This window comes from Heptranchias perlo, chromosome 6 (genome assembly GCF_035084215.1).
Source record: "Heptranchias perlo isolate sHepPer1 chromosome 6, sHepPer1.hap1, whole genome shotgun sequence".
Lineage (NCBI taxonomy): Eukaryota > Metazoa > Chordata > Chondrichthyes > Hexanchiformes > Hexanchidae > Heptranchias > Heptranchias perlo.
In genome coordinates this window covers 86,868,524-86,879,444 of record NC_090330.1, presented here as the reverse complement: position 1 = coordinate 86,879,444, position 10,921 = coordinate 86,868,524, and positions in this window count along the sequence as shown.

Here is a 10,921-nt window from a genome sequence, read left to right as displayed (position 1 = left end):
GCATGCAACACATATGTGCAGTAGGCAGCGTAAGGCAAACGTGTTGTGAGCATGAAGGGGATGCACAAGGGTGTTTGAGGGTTTGTCATGGGTGTTACTTATATTGAATTTCGGACCAACTCACATTACATATTATATTGGCACCACTACTGCCATGTCTTCGCGAATCTTGTCTGGTTTGTGCAATAATGCCCTCTCCTGAGGATCACTATGAGGACCAACAACTGATGCCACCCATTGTGTCACTGCAGAGTGGGTGTAGGTGTATTTGCAGGGCTCTTTTGCACAGACGACTGAGAGACATCGGCGATGTCCCCGGTTGCACCCTGGAAGGATGCGGAGGAGAAGTTGTTGAGGGCAGTGGTGACTTTGACAGCGACAGGTAAGAAGATGGTGCTCGGGCCAGCCAGGAGCAGCTCGGCATGAAGGAGGCTGCAGATGTCCACGACTACATGTCGAGTGACTCTGAGCCTCCGTGTGCACTGCTGCTCAGAGAGGTCCAGGAGGCTGAGCCTCGGTCTGTGGACCCTGTGGCGAGGGTAGTGCCCTCTGCGACGCATCTCTCTCTGCGGTAGCCCTCCCTCCTGCTGTACAGGTGGATGTGTCACAGCACTCTGTTGTGGAGCTCCACGTGTCAGAGGTGGACGGCGTGGATGGCGAGGCTGGTGATGCTCTTCGCCCTCCAAGGAGGTCATGACTGCAGCTACGGCGGCCCCCATCCGCAAGATGTACATCTGAAGGGGTCCGCAAGGTAGGTACATGTCTCCGGACCCCGGGGTAAGTGTGCAGGTTGGTGACTTTGACTGTCAGGAGGAGGGTGGTGGAGGCCAAACTTTGTCCCAAGTGACAGAATGGCCTCCTGCAATGGGTGAGGGTCTCCCCCCCCCCCACCTGTCAAATGGACCTTTGCAGCTGCCATAGGCTGACAGCTGCAACACGTCCATTTGACCTGGGAGTGTTTCCCCCAGTGTAGGAAACAGTCCCAGTTTGCTCTAAAATCCCACCCCTCCTCACATAATCCCTTAATCAGGTCAGTTAATGACCTGAAATACCTAAATAAATACGTTCAAGTGGCATCCCGCTGGCTTTAATTGCCTGCGGGATTCCCACCAGCGGGGGCTGCACGCGCACGCCGGCACGTCAGCGGGGAACCCGGAAGTACGTGGGTTCGGGGCGGGCTGCGGTCCCGCGCCGGGATTCTCCGATTTTCGGAGCCCCCCCCGCGAGGAACGCACCCGATAGAGGGTGCTAAAATGATGCCCGAAGTGTTACCGGACCAGGAGCCAATTTAGGTCAGTGAGCAAAGAGGTGATGGGTGAACAGGACTTGGTGCGAGTTGGAATATGGGCAGCAGAGTTTTGGATGAGTTTACAAAGGATGCAAGGTGGGGGCTGGCCAGGAGAGCATTGGGATACTTGAGTCTAGAGGTAACAAAAGGCATAAATGAGGGTTTCAGCAGCAGATGAGCTGAGGCGGGGCAGAGAAAGGCAATGTTATGGAGGTGGAAGTAGGTGGTCTTGGTGATTGAGAGGATATGGGGTTGGAAGCTCAGCTCAGGGTCAAATAGGATGCCACGGTTACAAACAGTCTGGTTTAGCCTCCGACAGTAGCCAGGGAGAGGGATGGAGTCAATGGCTAAGGAACGGAGTTTCTGGCAGGGACCGAAGACAATGGCTTCAGTCTTCCCAGTACTTAGTTGGAGGAAATTTCTGCTTGTCGGACAAGCAATGTGACAAATCAGAGGCAGTGGAGGAGTCACGAGAGGTGGTGGTGAGGTAGACCTGGGTGTTGTCAGCGTATACGTGGAACCCGACATCGTGTTTTCAGATGACGTCGCCGAGGGGAAGCATGCGGATGAGGAATAGGAGGGGGTCAAGGATAGATTCTTGCGGAACTCCAGAGATAGCCGTGCAGGAGCAACATGAGAAGCCATTGCAGGTAATTCTCTGGTTGCTTCCTGTGCACCAGTACATGTTGCTGTCTGTAAGAAATACAGAAAAATGCCTCCAGAATATATTGAACTTCCTGCTACATGTCAGAAATGGTGGAGGAGTCCACTGTCAACTTGTGTGGGGTTCTGGCAATGTCACTGATGCTCTGCAGTCATTCATGAATCATACAATCAACCACCTCAATGGATGGTGCAGCTGGGCCCTCCTTGCAGGAGTCAGTGGCATAAGTATTAGCATCTCTCAGGGACGCTTATACTGGGGTCATGCAGGCTCCGAGCTCCACCATCTATTCTACCTTGGACAAGCTAAAAGACCAAATAAACGGGGGCTTCAATCAGATCATGGATCTACCGTCTGCTGTCCCGTAGATCAGTGGGAGTCCTGAGCCGCAGTCCAATAGCAGACACAGTCGTGCAATAGAAGTCAAACATGTTTACCTTTGTATGGATCATAGAACAACTGCAACCTCACCAGCTCCTCAACCAAAGCCAAACGTGGTGCCAGAGAGCCAGCTGGGCCAGAATTCTTCAGAAGCCACTGAGTTGCTGCAGTCTGCAGTTGGGCCCTCTTAGGCTTGAGTTCCTAGGGATCACCAACCATAAGCATCTCAAGACCTCTTGCCTGAGCCTCAGCAGCTTTCTACCTTCCATGATGAAGCCACTGTGGGAACACCTTGTAGAGAACTAAACTAAGGAAAAGAACACTTAAGACAGGCACTGGAGGCTCACATTACGTGATAATTAATGTATACACATTTGTGTAGGTCATTAAAATATTAAACCTTTTTAAAATCTTTGTGTGCAGAGAGCGTTTCTGTAGTAGCCGGTGACCCTACAATATCAGGTGACATGAATATCAATGTTGGTCTTTGGGCAGATGTATTTTACAGAAGATGGAAGGACTGGGACATGTGTTGATCATGGCTGTTAATGCAGGGAAGCAGGGATTGTTCAGCTGTTGTCTTATCTTGCTGAAGGTCCTTGTCCGGTGGTGGCTCCATGTAATGTTCCCATTGCAGAGCAAAGTTATGGCCCAACCATCTTCAGCTGCTTCATCAATGACCTTCCCTCCATCATAAGGTCAGAAATGGGGATGTTCGCTGATGATTGCACAGTGTTCAGTTCCATTCGCAACCCCTCAAATAATGAAGCAGTCCGAGCCCGCATGCAGCAAGACCTGGACAACATCCAGGCTTGGGCTGATAAGTGGCAAGTAACATTCGTGCCAGACATGTGCCAGGCAATGACCATCTCCAACAAGAGAGAGTCTAACCACCTCCCCTTGACATTCAACGGCATTACCATCGCCGAATCCCCCACCATTGTAAGATTCTCAAAATTCACAGATCCCCCAATAAACTCAGAGAAAAACCCTAAAGAAATTCACCTTTTCCCTGAGTATGGAAAAACTTTGGACCCTGACTAAAATCCTAAGATGGAAGGATAGGTGAGAGGTCACCAGACGAAATCAACAACACACACACCGTGGAGCTTCATACACGTCTGTGTTTTAATGCAAAACCGACCGCAGGGGGTCGACAATCACTCCCATTGAAAGAGGCAACTTTTTCCAGACATGGTGGGGCCATGCCTTTGTTTAAAGCAAAACCATCAACACCTAGGACGTTGGATACAAAAGGAAGCCTTATGTGACAAGCTCTAAATCAGAATTAAAACAATGACACATTGGGAGAAGCAATTTGCAATATGATTGGGACCATCAAAAGGTCATCAAAGAACTTTGTAAGAACTGTTTTAAACAGACCATTGTAAGAGAGACAGCCTCAAGGCGAAAGCTCTCTCTCTCTGGCTTGCTGGCTTTGCTGGGCTGCTTGTCTTGGTTCTGCCTGTGTCTGGAAAGAAGAGCAGTTTCCAGCAGACAACAAGGAAAGCAGTTCGACAGGGAAGGTCAGCAGCTCTAGAAGCAGGCTGACACACAGGAAGAAACCAGAGCAACAGTCCCAGTGACCATCAGACACCTCGCAGCAACAAGGGCCTTACGAAACAACCAACCGAATATTACCACCAACCAACTGGGTAATATTGAGCCACCGCGACCAAAGAAAACCAACTCGGGAGAAAACCGAAGATCCGCAAAGTTTCCACTCTACAATCTATTTCTGACTTACCTCTGGGTGAATTACTGTTATGGTTTCGTTTGGTGAGCATTATCCCTGGTTCTTTAGAATCCAACCTAACTAGTGAAGTGGGATTGGGAGGGGTGAGGTATCCTTCCGACTGTAATTTCCCTCGCGTGTACTGAAGTGTTCCCCATTTTATTAAAGCGTTAAGATTGTTGTGTTGTATTTCCTCTCTTGAATAAAGGTCAAAGTTTCTTGCACCAAAACCAGTTGTCTGCTGCACTTTTTGTCACAACCCCCAAATAAGTCCAAGGTCTAGAACCCAGGGAGTGGGAGCGATTCGGACCGCTCAGAAGTCAGAGGTGAAGCTGACACACACCACCACCCCCTACACCATCAACATCCTGGTAGTCACCATTGACCAGAAACTTAACTGGACCAGCCATATAAATACTGTGGCTACGAGAGCAGGTCAGAGGCTGGGTATTCTGCGGCGAGTGACTCACCTCCTGACTCCCCAAAGCCTTTCCACCATCTAAAAGGCACAAGTCAGGAGTGTGATGGAATACTCTCCACTTGCCTGGATGAGTGCAGCTCCAACAACACTCAAGAAGCTCGACACCATCCAGGACAAAGCAGCCCGCTTGATTGGCACCCCATCCACCACCCTAAACATTCACTCCCTTCACCACTGGCGTACAGTGGCTGCAGTGTGTACCATCCACAGGATGCACTGCAGCAACTCGCCTGGACTTCTTCGACAGCACCTCCCAAACTCGTGACCTCTACCACTTAGAAGGACAAGAGCAGCAGGTACATGGGAACCACACCACCTGCACGTTCCCCTCCAAGTCACACACCATCCCGACTTGGAAATATATCGCCGTTCCTTCATCGTCGCTGGGTCAAAATCCTGGAACTCCCTTCCTAACAGTACAGTGGGAGAACCTTCATCACACGGACTGCAGCGGTTCAAGAAGGCGGCTCACCACCACCTTCTCAAGGGCAATTAGGGATGGGCAATAAATGCCGGCCTTGCCAGCGACGCCCACATCCCATGAACGAATAAAAAAAACATACAGCAAACCACTATCACATGGGACACTATTTGTGAGCATGGGTTCTACAGAGGAGTTATGAGCTACATATGCAGGGGATACCCATTGTTAGCAGCGAGCCCCTCATTTCCTGAGCAAGGACAAAGAGTGAGGGAATGGATTATTGTTGCAATATAAATGCATCTTGGCAGCTGTCAGTTAAGTGGGCACAGTCCTGCATGATGTGCTGCTGGTGATTACATACCAGTTGCACAGTGATGGAATAGAAGCCCTTGTGCTTCATGAGAGCAGTGAGCTCACCTGAAGAAGCCTGAAGGGTAACATGGGTGTAGTCAATGAGGACCTGGACTTGGGGGAAGCCTGAAATCTGCACAAACCCAAGAGCCCTATCCCGCTTCCAGTTACCCATGGTGAAAGTGAGGAAAGTGTTTGCTTTAGTAAACATGGCATCAATCACCCACTTAATGCAAGCATGAACTGCAGACTGGCTGATGTTACTGATATCCCCTGTAACAGCCTGGAAGAATCCAGAGGCAAAGAAGGTGAAGGCTGCAGTGATCTTGACCGAAACAGGCAATACTGTCCTAGCTGTGACAGTGGGTTGCAGGTCTTGTTGCAGGAGCCGACATAAATCTATAACAGCCTCCCCAGAGAAGCACAGTCTCCTTATGTACTGCTCCTTAGAGAAGTACAAGTCCTGGGCCTTTATACTCTGCTGGGAGGGTAACAATTCCTGCGAGAACATAGGAAGAGGAGTAGGCCATTCAGATCCTCATGCCTGTTCGTCATTCTGTCAAGATCATGGTGCTGATTTTCAGATGGCGGAGTGGGTGCATTGGGGGCGGAGGGGCTCCTAAAATTGTATAAATCCGGAGCGGGTTCGGAGCCCGGCTCCAACCTGCTGACTTCCGGGTTCCCCAGTGACGCGATCGGGTGCACGCGCACCTCCTGAATGCAGGACTCCCACCGGCAATTAAAGCCGGCGGGATGATGATTTACATTGTTTGTCAGATAGTTGAGGTGCTTGAGATACCTCATTGAGTAGACAGCTTGGCAGGGGTGCAATTTTGAAGGATCCTCAGCGTGTTTCCCCTGCTGTGGGAAACACTCCCTGTTCTCGCAGATGTGTTTCAGCCAGCAGCCAGTGGGAGATGCAAATGATTATTTGACAGGTGGGGGGAAAACCTCATTTATTGCAGCAGGGCACTCTGTCACTTCTGACAAAATTTTGGCTGCAAGACCTTTGTGTTTTTATTCAAAATTCTTACTTTCCACCCAAAACCATGCTGTGCAAACACATTTAGCTACTTTGCAGACCCCTCAAACTCACACCATCAGGATGGGGGACGCCATGACTGCATTCATCACTTCATCTGAGGACGAGCAACATCACCAGCCTCGCCAGGCACGCCATCCACCTCCGCACGTGGAGCTCCACCACACAGTGCTGCGCCACAGGCACCTGCACAAGAGCACAGAGGGCAACAACAGAGAGACCGATGTTGCAGGAGGCACCACCCTCGCAACAGAGTCTACAGACCGAGGCTCAGCTTCCTGGACCTTTCTGAGGAGCAGTGCATACGGAGGCTCAGAGTCAGTTGCCAGGTAGTCGAGGACATCTGCAGCCTCTTTCATGCCGAGATGCTCCCGACTGGCCCGCGCAGCATCTCCTTACCTGTCGCTGTTAAAGTCACCACTGCCCTCAACTTCTTCGCCTCCGGATCATTCCAGGGTGCCACCAGGGACATCGCCGGGGACTCTCAGTCGTCTGCACACAAGTGTATAAGGCAGGTCACCGACAGCTTATTTCACAGGGCCTCGCACTACGTCAACGTCCACATGGATGACCTCAGCCAGACAGAAAGGGCAGTGGGATTCCACGCTGTGGCTGGCTTCCCACTGGTGCAGGGTGTAATCGATTTCACCCATATAGCAATACGAGCACCTCCACACGAGCCAGGACTGCTCATCAACAGGAAGGGCTATCACTCCATCAACATTCAGCTCATCTGTGACCACCACAAGAGATCTTTCACGTGTGCGCCAGATACCCTGGCAGCTGCCACGATTCCTTCATTCTCTGGGAGTCCAACATCCCACCCCTCTTCCATGCACCGAACACCCGCAAGGGCTGGTTCCTCGGGGACAAGGGATACCCCCTGCACACGTGGCTCATGACACCTCTGAGGAACCCTATCACCGAGCAACAGAGTCGATATAACACCAGCCACATCGCTACGAGGTCTACAATTGAGCATTCCATAGGGCTGCTCAAGATGCGCTTCAGGTGCCTTGATCGTTCTGGGGGAGCGCTTCAATACGCACCAGACAGAGTGGGACGCATTATAGTCATCTGTTGTGCCCTGCACAATATGGCACAACAGAGAGGGGTGCCGCTTGGGGAAGCCCCACCCGCATCTGCCACCCATGTTGAGGAAGAGGAGGAGGAGGAGGAGGAACAACCCATGGGCAGAACAGCGGCTCACCTGGCTGCTCGTGAGGCCAGGGAGTCACTGATATGTGAACGGTTCTCCTAACATCAGACAGTGTGAAGAGTCCAGTCCTCACCACCTGGACAGAGGAGCGGCCACATCAGCCCCTCCCCCCCCCTGCCCCCTGCACAAAACAGTCCTGCAATCACACATACACTCACTGCAAAGTGACCTAATGGGTGGCATCAAGTGTCGGCGTTCATGGTGAACCTTACAAAAGGGCCTTATTACAGAAGCCAGTCAAGAATGGCCAAGACGTGGCAGTAGTGGTGATAGAATTTAATGTGCATTTTACAAAAATCAAATATAAATAAAAAACATGATCAATCGTCAAACACCCTTGGGCATCCCCTCTGTGCTTACAAAACCTTCATCTTTCGCTTCCGACGACTTCTACCTGGTGCATCCCCTGTGGCTGCAGCAGAGGTAGTGGCAGGTTGCTCTTGTCCATGGCCTGACTGATTAGATGCTTTGGGCCTACGCCCTCTGGGCTTCGGTGCCCGTGAGGGCTCCTCCGAAGACTGCTCCACCTGCACTTATGCAGGGGCTGACACAGCCACCTGGAGAGGAGGCAGCCCTCCGCCGTCACAGTGGTCGCTGAAGGCTCTGTACGAGAACTGAAGGCGATATTAAGCATGATGACAGATGTTGAGGTGCTGAAGATGGCAAGGCATGTTAACATCAATTGATATTTTGTGTGCTGAATGTTAAAGTTCTGTCACCAGATGTTTGTCGGGTGGCAGTCTCGGCGTCCCCGATGGACAGCAACTCATGGGTGCGGCTCAGTTCCAGTGCCTTCTGGTCCGCGGCTGTGAGGATGACTAGTTGTTGCAGCCCCCCTCCGGTCCTCGCCCTCTCCCGTGCATTCTGAGCTCTCTTCTCCTATAATGGCAGAAAGTAGAGAGGCCTGAGTGAGTGATGGTGACGTGGCCAATCGTTGAATGCATTGGTTTGGGTGCAGCTGACCGTGAAAGAGATGCATCAGAGGGTGAGTATGAGACAGAGCCATGACATTGTTTGAGGATTGGGTTGAATGGTAGTGGTGGGGTGAGTAATGGGGAGGTGAGGAAATGCTGAGGAAGTGCAGGTAAGTTGAGGATGAGCTTGAGTGGGTGTGAGGATTGATGTGATAGAATAGTGTTGGCAGTACAGAATGAATTGTGGGGTGGGGGCGGTGATGTGAAAGACGGAGTGTAGGAGAATGAGTAAGTGTACTCACTTTGGCTGACCTAGTTAGGACATTGAAGCGCTTCCCGCACTGTATCCGGGTGCGGGAGATGTTGCTGCTGCTGGTGACCTCCTCCGCCACCTCGAGCCGGGCCTTCTTGGTGGCAGAGGCAGGCCACTTCCTCCCATCCGCCGGGTAAAAGACATCCCTCCTTCTCCTCACCCCATCCAGTAGCACCTGAAGTGAGGCATCACTGAATCTAGGAGCAGCCTTTCCCCTGGGCTGCTCCATTGTGTTATTTGGGTGTTTGCTCCAGGAGCAGCCATTGGAGTACTGCCCCTTTAAATAGAGCTCCTCCAGCTGACAGCCTGTGATGCGAGTGCGCAGTCCGCCCGCTGCGCAGGTTTCTGACGGCAAACCCAGAAGCCACGTTGAGTGGCTCCAATTTACCCGTGATCGCGTGGTGAACGGATGGATTTTACTGGGTGGATTACGCACACGCCCAATCGACCCCCGCTGCCATCCCACCTCCCCGGTAATATTGGGGCCCATGTGTTTAAGAGAAAGAAATTATAGGTCACTAATTGTGCACTTCTTGTACCTTTTTTGTGGTCGATCAACTTCAAAAAGTATATTAAGCTAGGAGAGATAGATAGATTGGGGATAGAGAGAGACTGTGAGGAAGAGCAAGTGAGGTTGAAATTCAGCATCAACGAGGGTGCAAAACATAAGAACAGGAGTAGGCCATTCAGCGACTCGACCCTGTTCCGCCATTCTATTAGATCATGCTGATCTTTGCCTCAACTCCATTTACCTGACTATGCTCCATACCCCGTAATACACTTACCTCACAAAAATCTATCAATCTCACTCAGTATTGAAAATTTCAATTGTCACTGTATCCACAGCCATTTGGGGGGGGGGGGGGGGAAGAGTTCCATATTTCCACTACCCTTTGTGTGAAAAAGTGCTTCTTGATTTGACTCCTAACTGGCCGGCTTCTAATTTTAAGGTTATGCCCCCTTGTTCTAGATTCCCCAGCAGGGGAAATAATTGCTCTGTATCTAACCTATGGAATCCCTTTATCATTTTAAATACCTTTATAAGATCACCCTTCAAACTTCTAAACTCAAGGGAATACAAACTAATTTTATGCAACCTATCATCATAATTTAACTTTTTAAGCCTTGGTGTCTGGTAAAACTGCACTGTACCCCCAGTATGTTTTCCTGAGGTTCGGTGCCCAAAACTAAATACAGTATTCCAGATGGGGTCTGACCAAAGCTCTGTACAACTTAAGTATAACTTCCTCTCGTTTGTATTTCAGCCCCCTTGAGATAAAGGCCAACATTTCATTAGCCTTTTTAATGACTTTTTGTAACTGTGCACGAGCTTTTAATGATTTGTGTACATTGACATCTAAATCCCTTTGCTTCTCCACAACTCCTAGGGGGAGAAATTGGATAAGGCCTATTATCGGGCACAGGTCGTGTGATCCGCTATTACCCCGAGCCCGATGGCCCCTACTCAGGCAGCACATGAGTTTCGAACTGCCTGCTAATTACCATGATAGCTCCCTGCAGCCTCTCAGCAGCGCAGGTAGCGCTGGCTGCACGGAGAATGAGGAAGCCCGAAATGGGACGTGCTCAGCACACGTCATCAGCAACCTGCACCTCTTAAAGGTGCAGGTGCACATTTTTAATGGGACATGCACAGTCCACTGGGAGGAGGGAAAGATGGCTGGAAGGATGGCAGGACTGGCGCAAGAGCGGGCCCCACACTTCTCCAATGATGCACTGGAGACCCTGGTGGAAGGGGTGGATGAAAGGAGGGTCAACATGTACCCGCAGGTGGCAGGAGACCCTCCGGACTCCCGCTCCGCAGGCATTGGCAGGCTGTGGAGCAGGAAGTAAACGCCAGGAGCATTGAACCACACACATGGGTGCAGTGCCAAAAGAAGTTCAATGATTTGACACGAGTGGCCAAGGTGAGCGAATACAAGTGGCAAATGCCACATCCTACCAACTGCATCACTGCTCCACACATCACACTCCCCGTTACCCATCCACCAACAAACACTGCCCATCTATATGCAATGCTGTACTCGGCATGCTGCATCTCACCCACACATAGTACCAAACTTGCAGGCCACACAACCACCACTCACAGGT